The sequence below is a fragment of the Anser cygnoides genome, chromosome 4 (genome assembly GCF_040182565.1).
Source record: "Anser cygnoides isolate HZ-2024a breed goose chromosome 4, Taihu_goose_T2T_genome, whole genome shotgun sequence".
NCBI classification, from domain to species: Eukaryota; Metazoa; Chordata; class Aves; order Anseriformes; family Anatidae; genus Anser; species Anser cygnoides.
This window is the reverse complement of record NC_089876.1, coordinates 60,175,442-60,188,844: the sequence shown is the minus strand read 5'-3', so window position 1 is coordinate 60,188,844 and position 13,403 is coordinate 60,175,442. Positions and strand designations below refer to the sequence as shown.

Genomic DNA, 13,403 nt, shown 5'->3' with positions numbered 1-13,403 from the left:
TGTACTTAGACCATGTTACTAAAAAAAAATATGTGGTCATGTAACTAATGATTGGTCTACACAGATATAAGGAGCAGCACTAACATTTCTGGAGAAGTCATCACTTTGTTTGGATGCTTGGACTCTGAGAGGAATCATCAGAGTAATTCAGTGTTTTCCATTCTAATGCATCCAGGAGTAATTAGCTAAAAATTGGCTATAATAGTTATGTACTTTGTCAATTAATTTAATATGATCTTTTTTTGTGTCCAGGTATCAACTTTTTTTTTCTTTTTTTTCTTTCTTTCTTTCCCAGAGAAAATATTAAACTTGCTTGATTTATTTACATACAATAGAGAAATTTTGATAATGAAATTTTATTTTTTTTTCTTTTCCTAAGTCTTCACTCTCTGCTTTGATCTAAATAAATACAGCAGTTCCTAAGTTAGCAAGCAAATCTTAGAATAAGAGTGAATAAAGTAATGAATCCATTTCATTTAATTAAAACTTTGAACAATACTAAACCATTGAGGATAATTAAATGTCTTTTTAAGGATTTTAAATTGCTATTGAGCTCTTAAATAAATACCAATTTTGGGTTGAGATGACTCTGAATCAGTAAGACTGCTATTCAGAAGCAACAAACGTTAATGCTTTTCTTTCATGATTCTTCCAAGACACAACTTTTCCAAAACACAATAATTTTCCATGCAAAGCTTGGTGCATATTGGTTTCTGCTTCAATTAAAGCCCAAACTGTTTGAATAGAAAATGCATAGTCTTATACATTGTACAGAAGGTTATTGATTGCAATAGTCCTTGATTCAAAAATACTTCTATTTTTATATGAATTTACTTCCAGTTATTATCATACAGCAGAAGCCTAATAAAAGAATGTTAAAATTACATCACAACACAGAAATAACTAGATTGCCTCAACAGCTGCAGACTCCTTGCATTATTATTACCTATCAGTCCTAGAAGTATCTCTTGTCAAAGGAATGGAATGAAAATATTATTTGCCACTGAGCAGTACAGCTGCTAAATATGTTTGGCCATGAATTCATATAAAATCCTATTGAAACATCAGACAAAAAGAGGTACAAAGAAAAAAGATAAGACTTTTATCAAGACTTTACTATCAGCTTACCAAAAGGTAACAAGAGAAACGTGTCTGGGGCAGGTGGGAAGTGTTGTTTTTGTTTGTTCATTTCTGTGATCATCCAATAACAAATATTAAGAACTTATTAGTTGGATATAGTTTCCCATGAAATTAATGTTAGATACTGGTTTAGCAAAAAGGTAACTATATTTATTTCACAGAGAGAAAAACTAAACCTCAGACTAAAGCAGAATTTTCCCAATCCCCATATGACATGTTTCTCCAGCCAGTCCCAGACTTCTGTTGTTGTTCATAACTCTTAGTTCTGGTCAGGACCTGTCTGGATTAATATTTCCTTACACCCTCATCTACCTGGCCATAATACCTCCCTACACAAACAACCCTAGACTGCAGGACTGACCTATCCATTTTACCGTGTTTTCCACTGAGAAGCTTCTTGCCCACCAATCTTCACATCTGTGTAGCTTTTGTCTCCTCTGAACAAGAAATAGGCAGTTTCTCTTGCTGATTTCCCTGGTCCCCACTTCTCTGTCCCATTGTGTGGTCCCACTCCAGCGCTGTCCTTGGACCCAAGCATTTTCAGCCACTCTTTTTAGCTGGCTCATATCTGGTGTTCAAGAGTCACTCAGAATAGAGGGAAACCTGCACAGACACCAGGGAATGACTTCAGTGGTAACAGTTACTAAAAGCATGGCAGACCATGTAACAACTGCAGTCATTTAAAAGCCAGCCTTTGAAATGTTTTTGCAGAAAGAGCTAAACGACTAATTCTGCACAAAAGACTGACATTGTGAAAAAAAAAAAAAAAAAGGAAACAAAAAAAACCCTCAATCCATGCAGTTGCAGTCTGACAGAATTACAAGCATCTTAAATAAGGTTATAAAATGGGGAGTTTCAGGTCATTTTATTTACAAGGTAGCTCATGGGGAAAAGGGGAAAAAGCAGAGGGCAGTTCCAGCCCTGCCTGTGGTATCCAGAGCTTTATCTTTGGTGTCTATCCAGCTGTGGCCTTACAATGAGTATTGTTATATAAAATACAATGACAGTCTGTGAAGCAGTGGTGAAGTTTCAGCCTTCCCTGCTGCTTTAAACTAGGCTTACTCTGACTCTCTTTTGAGCCCAGTGAAATCTTTGTAGTGTGTCTGCTTCAGCAGGAGAGGCAGTAAGTTGCTCTGGTTGTTCCAGGTTCACATAGCATTGGATGATCTGCACAGGCAGATGTGGATTTAAGTCTCCTCAGGTGGAGGAAATTGAGCCCAGAGTTTATATATGTAGAAGCAGTGTTCTAACAACAAAGCTGGAGGAGGTGTGCCTTTAAAGAAAAACGTGGTTAAGCACTGGCAGAAACTGCCCAGAGAGGTTATGGAGTCTCCCTCCTTAGAAATCTTCAAAAGTCCTCTGGACATTATCACTCAGGCTCTTTGTGCTCACCCTTTTGACCAGCCCACATGAAGCATCATAAATGATGAGGCCCTAAGGAGATAAAAGTTTCCTTAGAATAAGGACAATTGTAAGGAAGACAACTTTACATGAATTTTCTAAAAGTGATCAAGTAATTTCAGATTTTAAGGTGTGAAAGATCTTAGATATAAGCAAAAATAAACACAAGCTAGACCTGCTCATTAATCACTTCCATAGGCACAACAGAACCATATGGCAATTTTTGTAGTCAGAAAACTGACATAGGGAAGTAAATACTGAAGTCTTCAAAAAGTTTTTTTCCTCAATCAAATATTTTCCAAGAAAAGCAGAACTTGTGTTAGAGAAATGGCATAGACAACGCTAAAAATACCAAACAGCTAAATTCCACATCCAATCTCCCATTAACAGAAATTGTTTAGAACAGAATTGAAGAAGGGATATATGTGATCTTTGTATAAATGGAGTGTCACTAAAAGCATAGAAACTTTTTTAAGTTCTCTTGTTCAATGATCAGATTTGAGAGATCTCTATTAACAATCTTTCCCATATTAATTTTTCTACTAAAATTATTCTTCTGTATTCATAACAGAAAGAAATTATTAGTAAATTGAGCAGTGTTCCAAAAACTACTGGACTTCATTGCTCGTATTATGTTTCCTAAACACTATTACACTGAATAACAAAAGATTAAATCTTAATGCATATGTGTAATAGGATTCAAATGCAGGTCATGTGCCAAGTCACATCTTGATTTTCTTGATCTTATTACTTACGTGTATAATCTTAGCATCACGTTAATAAAATCACCATGTAAAAACTACAGTTGCATTACACATAAATATTAGAAATTTTAAGGTTGCAAAGGCAAATATTAAATAGCAATAAAGAGATGGGATTTCCTGTGCAATAAGCTACCTTATGGAATTATACAATGCTTTTAAAAACAGGAACAGTATTCATTCTGGTGCATTTATATGGGGGGAAGGGGGGGGGGGGGCAATGGGGAGTCCATATTAGAAAGCTGAGAGTACCACTGACATTTCATTGTTACCTGGATATACTGATGACTATTAATGATGAATGCGTATTAAAATGTAAAAGCTATGGCTCAAATCAAGACCACATTCTAATTAATTGCAGAGCATCAGGGAAAAGAAATTAAGTTACATTGTGCGCAGCTGTTATGACGATTATATTAGGTTCAAAATGGGCTTCCAACATTCATACAATTGTCAGGAACTACCACTGATTCCTCTGCCCAGGGACATGCAGAAAGTACTCAGTTCAATTAATCTTTTGTCTGAAGAGCAGAGTCCAGAAAGTATTACAAACCTATGATGGTGATACTAAAGCTCAGTAACTTGGGAAACTCTGAAATACAAGGACGTAACACAGGAAAATGCTGAAAAGACCAATGCTTGCTAAGCTTCAGATTAGTTCCAGAGAGAAATTATCTGTTCATGCAGAAGACTGGTATTTAAATTTATGGATCTGTGTCAGGATTTTTTATTAGCTAATAAGACAAGGTCTGTTAAGGGGAAAGAGAGAGACAAAGGAAAAAGGAAGGCTGGAGAAAGAGGATTAAGTGAAAATATAAAATAAACTTAGAGAAGTGTGCTGAGGAGAAAAGACTATTCAGAGCATAGACTCCAGAACCTCATTTGATATCACCACTTCAGTCCCACAGATCTCTGCCTGAATTGCATCAGGTCCTGTGGGGCTCAGCTGAAAGAGAGAGACAGAGACAGAAGAGAAGGATGCTGGGATGCTACTCTCTGCAGAACAGGTTTAATGCACTTTTGTGTGTCACCTCTTGAGAATCCACCACTTATGCTCCTGCAGCCCTACACATTGCAGAAAATTCCCAAGAAGGTTTAGGGTTGTGATTTCAGCACAACAGGCTCCAAGACTCTTTTTAAATGCAATTTTTTTAAGGACGTCCAGAAGAGTTTAGAGAATGACGGCTTGCATAAGCCTTTCAGGAGGAAAGAAGTACAGGACATCTAAGCTTAAGTCAGAAGAACAAGAAAAGCAAAACTAGACGTATACTGTGTAGAAATTAAATAAGTTAATTGGCCAGGACATGGGACAAGGATTAAAGACAAAAGTACATACATATCCAATTAAAACAATAAAATACAATAAAAAATCCTAAAATATTTGATGCCTGGGATTAGTGTGGTGGCTGAAAACTGTGAAGAGAAAGGAAGTCAGAGACAGATATCTGGAATTTGCACATTCAGAAGAGAAGATCTTAGTACCTTCCATGTCTTCATCAGGTTTCTCAGGAAATCTGTCTGTCAGTGTTGACACAAGGATGAAAACCCACTTATGCAAAAGAGCTTCAGGTGCCAGTCCTTTTCTGAATGTTTCCACTCCCAAAACAGAGACAGTTGAAAGCATGAGCTATCTACTCCTAAATTTCCACAGCCAACATTCAAATATTTTGTCAGTATAAGCTGACAGTCATCTGACCAATTTCAGTTCAACTATAAAAAGTGTGTGGGGGCGATTAAGCAGAATTTGGACCTGATAATAGACTCTCAGGTCTTAGATACCAACCTCTTTGCATGTTTGCCTGTACCACCTCCAGTAAGACAGCTCTTGAGGTACATTCCTTCCACCATTTGAACACAAATATGAGTGTCCAGCACCTCAGATTTCAAGCTAAGGTTTTTCTAAAACCTATTCCCGTATATCTTGTCTCCCTCATTAGATTTCCATCTGGGCCAGGGCAGAGGCAGCCACACATGAAATTTTTGCACTAAAAATTCTGTAGCTGGACACAAACTGTGCAGGCAACCAAGGCAGAACCCAGATTCTAATACCCATAGATCAGGTATATTTATAAACAACCTAGTTGCTCTTTCAGTGAAACAAAAAATATAATGCTATTTTAAAGGTTAAAGAAGAATAATGAAAAATTTGACTTAAACTCCAGACTGGGAAAAAATAATAATTTTCTTTTAATTCTTGGCACATCACCAGAGCTTCCATTGGATTTGGATTAAGGGTATAAAATAAAACATATTTAATTTTTTATTCTTTAATTGTCAATAACTATGGAAAAATACATACTGGAAATATTGAATATTTTTCACATTAAAAATAAATTATTTTTAATATAGCAGTTTATTTTAATTGAAATAAATATTGATTTTTTCTTATCTTAGCACAGCTTTGCAAAGATAAGAAATTTCAATCTATTTTCCTTAATGAGTTTTATTGGTCATGCTAGCAAACATTACTTAACCACAAAATTGATTCTCTACCATGGAATTAGGTCATAGTCAAACATTCCTGGAGTATTTAATTTTCTGACCCTATTAATATTCAGCTATGGAATTTTTAAGAATACACATACTGTGTCTGCACATTGTTTAAACAGAACAGTTTCAGTACTTATGGACACTTTCACATTTTCTTTTGGGTACCAAAAAGGTGAAGACTTTTGTTTGTTTTTATAGGGCGTACTTACTATATTCTTTATGGGCTTAGAAACTAGCTCTTCTCCACATTGTTCATATATGTGGCTGACTAGCTTTTCTCCACAAGTTCATGTATGTGGATGGCTGGAACTATAAACAGTCTTCCTGAGTAGTTTTGCTGCTACCTTCTACACGTATGCTGATAATTACCATTGCAGGTTAAAGTATTACCATACAAGCATGGAAAATTGAAAGCTTAAGTATTGTCCATCAGAAATTATGTAGTATTTGAGAGTGTGAATAATGAGTTGCTAAATATCATATTAATGAGCTGGGTGTCTAGTCCATCAAAGGTCTGGGGAAAACCCCTGTGTATTGAGTGATGAGAAGATGCAGATCAAGAAGTATTAGATTACTGTCTTAAAAGACTCAGAAGGTGAACTGAACACAGGCTTGTTGATGACTGCAAATTGCATGTATCTTTAGTATAAGGAAAATACACTGCCAAACAAAAAGTGATTTTCAGACTGTTTGTCATACCACATAATAAATATAAATAATAGAAATAAAATATTGTGCATAAGGAATTGTTAAATGTATATAAAAGGGGGTCATAGCTCAGACTCATATAGCTGGACACATCAGCATGTTGTCTGATCACCACAATACTTATCACATTATGTTTGAAAAAATACATAAAATTCATGACAAATATAGCATTGTGCTGATGTGATAGTAAAGAAAGAGGGCAAAGCTTCACTAGGGTATTACAATTACTATTGACTGGTAGGTAAGGAAACAATGATAGCAGGTTTGGACCCTGCAGCCCCAGTACTGGCAGATCTCCAGAGGAAAAAGTGGTCATCACTTCTTCCTACTATAAATACCTTGTCTGATACATCTAGGCTCACATTTGCTTTTGTAAAACTCCACTATACTCATGGATTACAATAATCTTGGTATTGTTTAATGTAGTCAATTCTTTCAATTCTTAGTGCCAAAGATACAGCAAAATGTATTGCTATTTATCCCTAAATTCATGAATTTGTACTATAAAATGCTTCTCTCACTTGTATTATTTATTTTGGGGCAGTATTTGTCTTTTATATTTGGACTTCAAGTCAAATGAAAGATGCCAAAAAGGTGAAAAAGAAAATAACCCATCACTATCTTTGGCTAGAAATGGGAGAAGAAAGTAAACAGTAAGGATTTCAACAATATTGTGGTTGGATTATGTCCTGGTTCCAGTTAGGACAGAGTTAATTTTCCCTCATAGTAGCTGGTAGGGTGCTATGTTTTGGATTAGGATGAGAAGAGCGCTGATAACATGCTGATGTTTTAATTGTTGCAGAGCAGTGTTTACACCAGGCCAAGGACTTTTCAGCTTCTCGCTCTGTCCTGCCAGCGAGCAGGCTGGGGGTGCAGCAGGAGCTGGGAGGGGACAGACCCAGGACAGCTGACCCAAACTGGCCAAAGGGGTATTCCATACCATCTGACGTCATGCTAAACAATATATAGGGGTGGCTGGCCGGGGTGGGGGGCCGGCTGCTCGGGGATAGGCTGGGCGTCGGTCAGCGGGTGGTGAGCAATTGCATTGTGCATCACTTGTTTTCTTACACATTATTATTATTAATACTATTATCATTATCACTATTATTATTATTATTGTTATTATTATATTCCTGTCTTAATAAACTGTCTTTATCTCAACTCACCGGCTTCACTTTCCCGTTTCTCTCCCCCATCCCAGAGAGGGAGGGGGGAGGGTGAGCGAACGGCTGTGTGGTGTTTAGCTGCCGGCTGGGTTAAACCACAACAGATTATTATGGACAGCCTTCTGTAACCTAAGTTAAAGAAGCTGACTAACAAAACTGTCCTCAAAATGGCTTTGTAAATACATATTCATATATCCCTGTTTTATGGGGTAAGTATTAAAATACTCTATAAACTAGACATGGTTGATGCACTTATAAAGTTTTGCAATTTACATGCAAGTTACCTACATGCAACTTACATGCATCTCTAAAAATTATGTTTAAAAAATAAATAAATAAATAAAAGTTGTTTCAGGCCAAATTTGAATCATTTATTCTAAGGGAAATCTAATTTGTATTCCACTAAGTCACCGTGTGAATCATTTGTGATAAGAAAGAAGCTACAGAAATGTATGTTTGATGCTAAATCTCAGTGACCAGTTCTGCAACACACAAGAAATGCAGTAAACATCAAGCTGACTGTCTGAAATTCCCTCTGCTGTGCCTATTTTTCTCTCCGAAACACAAAAAGCTGAAGAAAGACTTGATCCCTGGGGCCTAAGGATGCACTTCCCATCACCTCCATGCCCAGGCAGGCACTTTCACATAGATGAGAAAAAGCATCTGTATCAAAACTACAACTTAAATTAATTCGAACATATTTTCTCAATGAAAAGAAAAAAAAAAAAAAATGTAAATAAGAATGATATTAATCACTTGGACTTTTAATTACCTTTTCTTTTTTCAGATCAAAGAAAGAAATTAGCTATCATTGATTATAATATTGACTATGGTGTTAACACAAAAGTTCCCTAACTGGCATGTGTTTTACTGAAATAATAATCTTCTATCTTTTTCTTTTTAATATGAAGTAAAAAGCTGAGAAAACATAAGTATAATATGACTTACAAGCAGAATTATTAATGCCAGTAAATTGGATAATGCTCCTTATGACATGGAATAGTAACTACTTTCTTAAATAAGAAATTTACCCCATTTACCTCAACATGCACCAATAACATGGTCCGTACACTTATTTCTGAAGTCTGCTTTAATGGATAGGAGGTACTGTATGGGTATTCCATTTTCTTTTCCATGTAGAAACATTTTTTTTTATTATTTTTTTACTGCATGTACCTCAATGATCTATAAATAAATAAAATGAAACAACATCCACAAATGACAGTGAACATGTCTCTTCTGTAAGCAGATACATATGAGATCAGACGTTTCTCAGTGGTAGTAGCGGACTATTTGGCAGCTGTTTGACAAGGACAAAAATGATGGCAATCTGAGGTAGGTCACAGATGTGCTGGTTGTAAACATTGCTCTTTTAAAATCCATTGCATACTCCTTGTTTACCTCTCCTCTTTAATATTTTAAATTGTATTTTATTGTCATACTAATTTTGTCTATATGTCCTATATGCATTCCAAAGAGCAAATGCTTACTGTTGAATTAAGAAAGTCACAAAAAAACATGAACAATAAAATCAGTTTCCTACAGTTACATATACATAAATATATACATTTAGAATCCTTAGTTTAGAATATTTTCTCTAGATCTTGGATACAGATTCAGACAGCAGCTTTTTTGCCCAGATTTTACACAAGGTGGAACTGAGTCACAGAAAAATAAAGAAAATATATATGTATATATATGAAATATAATATATATATATATAATACAGAAAATATCTGCCTTACCTCACCAACTGATTCAGCAAAAGGTCCAGGAACCGGAATTCAAGAGATCTGAGTTCTAATGCAGACACCAGAGATGTGCTGCTCCAGATATGCAAAGTGTACTATCCCTAAAAAAAAGTTTGCATTTTGAATTCAGAGTATTAGACTTCTATTTTAGAAATCAAATGAGTCTGTAAGGTTTTTGGATACACTAATAAGAAAAGGAAAGTGAAATGGTATACATAAATAGGCAATATACATAATAGGCATAGGCAATGTTCATAGGCTAACATATAGTTCAAGAAAAAACGTTAATTGAGCCCTAAAGGAAGCTTATATGCCCTCAAAGGAGCAGAAATATCTGTACATAAATATTAGAAGATAAACAGTAAGTGGAATTTTACAGAAAATACAATTGCAAAGCTAAAATACAGCCAAACAAGAGTAAGGTCAACAGCACAGCTGCTACTACAAGGGCAGAATATGGTTATTTGGTAAAAGCACTAGGTAATTAGCAAAACTAACTAACTAGCTAAATAAATAAAAATGTAGGCACTGACGTTAAGTGTAGCACCTCAAAAATGTCTTAAGATCCTTATCTAAGACAATTTCTATAAACATTTAAGAAACAACAAATCAGAAAATGTGAGTAACAAAATATCCTCAGATAGTCTAAACCTAACTACATATGAAAGTAATAATGTGGTCTAAACAGGGCAAAGAGCCTTTTGACGCTTTAAGAGGCATAGGTGAAATTGAATTCTTAATATGAAGACAAATTTTTAACCAGGGATAACTGGGAATAACTACTGAGACACAAAGAAAAGCAGCAGGAGAAGAGTTTGTAATTTGGATGGAATGTTGGATCTTGGCTCCAGTAAAGCAGTAATGCCCCACTAAAGCAGAATAAGTAACTAAAAAAAAAAAAATTGTTTATTTAAAAAACAACTTTCAAATGGAAGTTTTTAATGGCATTTCTTTTTAATAGTGCTTTGATAGAAAGCAACATTTTTTTCATGTTTTTAATTTCCTCTCTCTCCCCAATTTTTTTGCTCACCTCCTTTCACACCAGACACGTTTCTTGTAGCAAAATAGGTGACAAGAAGGGAGAAGAGGAATGGACAAAAATCAGAATTACAGACAACAGAAAGAAAGAAAGAAAGAAAGAAAGAAAGAAAGAAAGAAAGAAAGAAAGAAAGAAAGAAAGAAAGAAAGAAAGAAAGAAAGAAAGAAAGAAAGAGAAAGAAAGAAAGAAAGAAAGAAAGAAAGAAAGAAAGAAAGAAAGAAAGAAAGAAAGAAAGAAAGAAAGAAAGAAAGAAAGAAAGAAAGAAAGAAAAAGAAAGAAAGAAAGAAAGACTGGTACAGTCTGACTTTTTAAACATATGTTTCATTTGCAACAAAACAGAGAAAATCAACATTCATTTAAAAAAAAATAAAAGAAAAAAAAGCTTTTCATGAAAGAAATTGGTAATTTTTCAGTCCTTAACCTAAACTTTTGGTAAAAATTCTGATTCTTCAGGCACGCAGAGTGGCCTTTTGGTTAAGAATGAAGGAGTACCTGGGTTACATCTGGTATTAGTTTATTAGTTATGTTTTGACACAGTTACAATTTCTTACATAACAGAAAATTAGGACAAAGCATCATAATGTAAGTGCACAACTGAACAAAAACATTTTGCAGGAACAGTTAAACACAATTTACTGCCAGACTGGGCTAAGCTTTTCAAAGGGAATCTTAAGGCCTATCCTCATATGAAATATAAATCCAGTCAATTTTCTCAGAGATTTGAATGATGGAACAGCACAAGAAACACAGATATGTTGCCATAATTTTCATGCATATAAGGAAGGATACATGCCATCTGTTCCTCATACATCTTCCCCTCCAGAACCTTCACCGTCTTTGTTACCCTCCTTTGGATTTTCTCCAACAATTTTACATACGCACGCACACACACTTAACGGAAGCAAGCAGCAGACAGAGGGACTAAACAGTAACCCAGTAGCATCAATACTGTAAACATGACTTCTACATTACTTAAAGAAACAAAAATCTACCTCTACTATTTCAATAGTACAACTAAAAGGCGCATTTGCGTTTGCAGAAAACACATGGAGTATACACCCCTTATAAGGGCAGAAGTTAAAAGACCATATAACTGCTATTTACACTGCTTCTCTAATCACACACTATTTTAAATGAGCAAAGCCAGACATGCTAGAAATTCTGCACAGGGTCATTCAAATCAATGAAGATGCACTAGATGACTTCTGCCAAAGTTTAAGCTTCATAAATTAAAGACTTCACAAGCTTTTCTCTGTGGAGTTCATTCTTGAATTAGTCTGGAAGCCATAGCTAGCAATAAAAATACTTTCTGGCAGAGTCTTGAAGCATGCAAAATGTACTAGATATACTTTTACAGGTTCTAGGGGATTTTAGTTTTATTTATTTGTTTGCTTGCTTGCATGGTTGCTTATTTGTTTGTTTTAACAGACACAGAGATATAGACAAGTGATTTAAAAAGAATAAATCAGCTCATGGAATTGTGAAGTTTGATAAATTTTGCCTACACCTTAATAATGCCTTGAGTGCCCCAGTGATCATTTCCTCTTTTATGTCCATAAGCAAGGTCTTCACATTTAGCAGCTCCATAGGCATTCCACTTAGGAGGCAGCAGCAGTGAGTCCACCTCACTGCTGAGCATTCAAACATTTTGCTCATGGAATTTGCAGGACTTTTGCTCAGGACACTGAGAATGACTTTCCATTGGGCCCCCAGCTATCTCTGCAGAGAGGGTTAACATAAATAATTATGCGATCTATTCTTGTACTGTCATATATAGGCCATTTTTTTTCATTCAAAACTTAAATGAGAAGCTCATAGAAATTAATAATGAGCTCATTTATATTTCAATAGACTCAAAAAGTGTTGTAGCTGTTGATAATTTGCACCGGTACATTCTTCCCAGCAAACTAAGTCCTATTGGAAGTCTCCAATCCTTCCACTTACTTGCAAGAAAAGCTTTTTTTTTTTTAATGTGAAAAAAAATCTGAGTTTTCAAGTTGTCCCATGCTGGATTCCAGTTCCCAAGAGCTAGACAAACATGCTGTTTCAGCATTGCAGCAGGTGAATTGTAGCAGTACCGTAAGAGAAGTCTTGTGTATACATTACAAACGGTAAAACATCTGAGAGCCAAATTCTCTAGGACTTTTTGCACCAAATATGTGCTTCATTCCACTCTCAGCTCTGATTAGGTGATGGCCTTCCTATCAGAGTGAAAGCAGTGCATGTGTGTGTCAGAAAGGAAGCATAGGTCTAATATCAACTAAAAAGCCATGCATCTGATACAGAGAGAAAAACAATGCAGCACCCAGTCCAACTGATTCTGCTGCACCAGCAAACAAGGAAGTCTGGATGACCAAGAATTTTGAAGAGAAAGCCCAAGAGAAAAAACTTAAAACCTCCAGAGTTCTTCAAAAGACCCTAGGGAGACGGTGTTAGCCCCTCAGATAAATTCTCCAGATATCCTGGCAACAAGGGAGCAGAAGGAGGCCCTAAGTTTCATTCACCACCCCTTGAGGTCCCCAAACCAAACCAACCAAACAACCAAAACAAAACAAAAAACAAACAACCAAACAAACAAGAAAGAAATCCACCAAGACCACATGTGGGTGCAACCTTTCCATCAGAACCACCATGAATTTTCAGAGGATGGGGCATATTCAAGGGGAATTACCTGTATATATTTGTTTGACAGTTGTGACCTTGTCCAAAACATCCATTATCACACACACAGAGTGGTGGAGACAACCTGCATAGCCAAGTGGGTGTTGAGTTTCACCTAGCACAGTAGTCGTGTTCATATGCTACTGCCTCCTTCCCTCTCCTATTTGCCAGTGCAGTTGCAGCAGCACCAGCTAGATTTAATTCCTAATGGGGCAGACCTCCCCAGGTGGGAGACAGTGATCTGCATGGCACAACATGACAATGCCAGTATTGTATTTAAAAGCCC

At 35.9% G+C, this 13,403-nt stretch overlaps 1 protein-coding gene across 2 annotated transcripts in view; it reads right to left on the bottom strand.

The window, feature by feature from the left end:
• The window catches only part of LOC106035178 (cytochrome P450 4V2-like), a 168,791-nt gene that overhangs the window by 86,269 nt on the left and 69,119 nt on the right, over positions 1-13,403 (bottom strand). Inside the window, exons 27-28 of one of the 2 annotated variants that reach the window (XM_013179835.3) lie at positions 9,412-9,518; positions 767-1,743 (exon numbers count right to left, since the gene is read on the bottom strand). The gene's annotated coding sequence lies outside the window, so the exon portion shown is untranslated. Of the gene's footprint in view, positions 1-766; positions 1,744-9,411; positions 9,519-13,403 lie in introns of those variants that run through there. The other variant, XM_066996261.1, reaches the window with a different exon arrangement.